The sequence below is a fragment of the Salvelinus sp. IW2-2015 genome, unplaced genomic scaffold (assembly GCF_002910315.2).
Source record: "Salvelinus sp. IW2-2015 unplaced genomic scaffold, ASM291031v2 Un_scaffold2257, whole genome shotgun sequence".
NCBI lineage: Eukaryota > Metazoa > Chordata > Actinopteri > Salmoniformes > Salmonidae > Salvelinus > Salvelinus sp. IW2-2015.
Window position 1 is genome coordinate 63,804 of NW_019943586.1, and position 4,522 is coordinate 68,325.

General features: G+C 48.3%; 1 pseudogene; it reads right to left on the minus strand.

Moving 5' to 3' along the window:
• Positions 1–432: 432 nt before the first annotated feature.
• The window catches only part of LOC112073418 (UDP-N-acetylglucosamine--peptide N-acetylglucosaminyltransferase 110 kDa subunit-like), a 43,821-nt pseudogene continuing 39,731 nt past the window's right edge, over positions 433–4,522 (minus strand).

The following is a 4,522-nucleotide window of genomic DNA, read 5'->3' on the forward strand; positions in this document are numbered from 1 at the left end:
CCAAATGAGAAAAACATCTGTAAGGTGGAAGTATGGGGGAACGTGCCCGCATCACGTACCCTGATTTATAGCGCAAAATGATCACACATTTCCAAAGGTTTACCATATTTTCCTTTATTTCAACAGAAATGGAGTCAGAGCCTTGCAGCATACCAGACAAAGCTTAAATAAAACAGTTCCAGAAAGACGAGTAACAAAACTAAAACTGCTTAGAAAATACTTACTAGGCCATTCCTGGTTGAAGTGATAAAATCAATCATTACGTAGGGAGAGGTGGGCATAACTAAGGGTGAAATACAGGGCCTTTCAAATGGGTCGTACTGACAAGAACCTCCTGTCTGTCCAGTTTATCCATACGGTTGGTCTTAACCAGCATAGTGCGTGACATCGAACAAGAGGACAAAGCAATTGAGAGTATTTTTTGTTTTTCTACATTGAAACATGACAAAATCCTTAAAGTTGGCATTTGGTGGTGGTGGGGAAGGGAGCGGTTATGATCTTTCTCTCTGAAATGTGATAATAAACACCGGCATCTACTCTCATCCTGAATAACCAATAGCCTAAGATGAAAAAAACCAGAGCAGCTACAGACTAAAAACAAACTGTTTAAGCTGATTCAACGTTTTTACTTCAAGACTAGAGTTACTAGATGTTCAGACTGCGGTGCAACAGTCCCTTTATACTCTTACTGCAGATTACATTATTACATTGCAATGGAAAAACATTGATGCAGGCTTGTGTAACAAGCCCCATATACACACACAGAGAAGAGAAGAGAAAAAGCCACGGGAGTCTCTTCCAGGCGCTGGATGGAGGGCGGGATGGAGAGGTGTTCCTCCTCGTCCTCTCGTACCCTGTATGGAAGCTGTGGTTTGGGGAAGAGTCTCAGGTGAAGAGCAAAGTGTTCTGGCTCAGTCTGGCTCAGGGAAACAGACATGGATGGGATATGACTAGAGTGGAGGAGGGAGAAGGTGGGATGAGGTGATGAGACGGTGGACACACCTGCAGGCTCTACAACAGACAAGAGTCCAAGTCACAGGGGAGGGTTGAAAGGGGCTAAATAGGAGCAGATAGGCGCAAAGCTTTGGGCAGGAGGGGTAGAGAGAAGGGCGAGTGGGGGTCAGTTCCAGCCCAGGCGCTTCTACTGCTCTGGAGGGGCTGGAGTTGGACAGGGTCAGGTGGTGAGGTTAGAGGTCAGGGTGGGGCGGCTGGAGTTGGACAGGGTCAGGTGGTGAGGTTAGAGGTCAAGGTGGGGCGGCTGGAGTTGGACAGGGTCAGGTGGTGAGGTTAGAGGTCAAGGTGGGGCGGCTGGAGTTGGACAGGGTCAGGTGGTGAGGTTAGGGTCAGGGTGGGGCGGCTGGAGTTGGGCAGGGTCAGGTGGTGAGGTTAGAGGTCAGGGTGGGGGGCTGGAGTTGGACAGGGTCAGGTGGTGAGGTTAGAGGTCAAGGTGGGGCAGCTGGAGTTGGACAGGGTCAGGTGGTGAGGTTAGAGGTCAGGGTGGGCGGCTGGAGTTGGACAGGGTCTGGTGGTGAGGTTAGAGGTCAGGGTGGGGCGGTGTGCGATCAATCGATGGACATCTGGTCAGGGGCTTCATCCCTATAGCACCCTGTTCCTTTTTTGTAGAGGCACTATTTGGTCCACGTCCTCTTTTAGGTCCTGGTCATAAGCAGTGTACTAGGAATAGGGTGCCATTGTGGGACCGTACCCAGGGTCCAGGACTTCAGGCGCTCTCGCTGCTCTCGACGGGCTGCAGTTTGACCAGGTGGTCTGGCTTGCCGCCGCTGGCGTGACGCTCCCACATCTGCAGGTAGAGCTTCTCCAGATCCAAGTGTACTGCTTGGTGTTGAACAGAGGGCTGCCAGATACGCTGCTTCACACACGGGACCGGATCATCTTCAGACTGGGGGAGAACCGGGTCAGTTACAGCAATGGTGAGAAGAGGGAGAGATGCTCACCCAAGAAGAGATGGAGAGACAGATGGAGTGTGAGAAGAGGGAGAGATGCTCAACCACCAGAAGAGAAATGGAGAGACAGATGGAGTGTGAGAAGAGGGAGAGATCTCAACCACAGGAGAGATGGAGAGACAGATGGAGTGTGAGAGAAGGAAGATTGCTGCAACCACAGCAGAGATGGGAGGATCAGATGGAGTGTGAGAAAGGGAGAGATGCGTAACCACAGGAGAAGGAGAGACAGATGGAGTGTGAAGACGAAGGGAGAGATGCTACACCACAGAAGAGATGGAGAGACAATGGAGTGTGCAGAAGAGGAGAGATGCTCAACCACAGGAGACGATGGAGAGACAGATGGAGTGTTGAAGAAGAGGGAGAGATGCTCACCACAGAGAGAGAGATGGACAGAGCAGATGAGGTGGAGAAGAGGGAGAGATGCTCAACCACAGAAAGAGATGGAGAGACAGATGGAGTGTGAGAAGAGGGAGAGATGCTCAAGCCACAGGAGAGATGGAGAGACAGATGAGAGTGCGGAGAAGAGGGAGAGATGCTCAACCACAGGAGAATGGAGAGACACGATGGAGTGTGAGAAAGGGAGAGCATGCTCAACCACAGGAGAGATGGAGGACAGATGAGCTGTGATGTGACGACCCTCCCACTCTTGTCTGCCGTATCTCTCTTTAGTTCTTGTTTCCTTATTAGTGATGGCCAGGGCGCGGAAGTTGGGAGGGTCGCAGCTACAATGGAAACACCTGGGCCCACTGCCAGCAGATAAATGCACCACTTTCCCCATTCATGGAGGAGAAACTCTCTCCACGCAATCCTTGATAGATTCGGTATGGTTTCATGGTTGCCTTTTGGTTGTTTGTTTTTTAGCATCTTTCAAACACCTCATTATCACATTCATGAGGCAAACATTCACTTACACTTATGATTATGATTACACAACCATTGTATATAATACCTAGTTTCTTTATCTAATAAATATATTTTGTTCACTCCTGTATCTCCACGTCGGTCTCCTTTTTGCTTACGGCTCTGAGCCGGTTCGTGACAAGGGGTGGCTCGTTCCGGGATTAATGAAACGTATTTGTTTGGCGAGAACGTGGAGGACGTGTTTGGTTTTAAATATTGTTGTTTGACTTATCAGGCCCCAGTATTGTTGCCTTAGTTGTTTGGTTGGTGTGCTGCGTTGAGAGAGTACATTGGTTAGTTTTTTCCAGCCATGCCCAGCCTCGGAAACCCTGGGTCTACTTTCTGTGGGCATCGGCTCTGAGCGTGAGTAATCGGGCTGTGACCTCAGTGTGCGGAGAATTGGGTAGGGTTAGTGGAAACTTGCTTACCCGGAGCTATTAGCCTTTTCTACCCTGATAGGTTTTAGCGACGTGTTTCCTTTTGAACCTATGTGTGGGCATGCGTATGTTAGTGTATTTTTGTGTGGTGTCTGTGACTGAGCAGTGGGTCTCGGGGCACATCCGTGGCTTGGTGGAATCTGCCAGCGTGCCTGGGGTTTTTTACCTTGCCAGCGTGCTACAGTGCGTTAAATCCCACCAAATTCGCACGAAGACTAGGGTGATTATTGTAGGTTTTGGGGAAGCTCCGTATCTCTCTCTCTTCTGTGGTGCTCAGGTGTGTGTCATTTCCTCTGGTTGTGGGTCTGGTGTGCTCAGCAGAGGGGAAGAGTGAGAATATTTTTTTTGATATGGCGTCTTTATGTTAAGATGAGGTCATTCGCTTTCCATCAGAGGAATGTAGAAGTTAGGTACTTAAAGAACAGACTTGTAGAAAATCGCTGAACACTACAAGTGTTGAAATTAGTGATAAACGTCAAAGAATTCTATTATAGGTTCGAATATTGAAGGCCAATCTTGATGGAGAGTGGTAATCTTGAAGTTATCACCTGGGCCAGTTCTTGCCTGAGGGGTCATCTCCCGCGTAACGTATGCACATGGCCATTCCATCGGTTAGTCCTATAGTCTTCTTTTTGAACAGCAGAAAGAACTGCTTCTGTGTACAGCTGCAGCACGATCGGTGAGCAGCTAGAGCATGATCGCACGCATGATCGTTGAGAAGCTAGAGGATGATCGTGTAAATCAGTATGAAAAAGGAAATTAGATATGGAGGCATATCGTGTAAAAGTATGAAAAAGGAATTTTAGAATAATGCGCATGATCGTGAGAAGCTAGAGTATGATCGTGTAAAGGTATGAAAAGGACTATTAGCATTTAAAACAAGATATGGAGCAGCTGCTAAAATCAAGTTGCAACAAAGAACGATAGAGTTGGTTTAGGGAAGGAAAGATTTCAGGGGCAGATTTTTGTTCTGGGAAGGGACCCAGATTAATACCCCAGGGGGTCGATCCTCTTTTTGGTTGCCTGCGACAATTTATATTGCTTGGAACTTACGGTTATTGCCATCAGATTTAATGAAAAGGACCCTGAACGACATTCTTTTTGTTGTTGAGCGTGTTGCTGACGTATGGGGGGGGGGGATTGGCCTGATCTCTGACCGACCTTATGTTGCAGTGTGTGCTGACTGGTCAAGAGCAGGAAGCCATATTAGCTCTTAGTGTA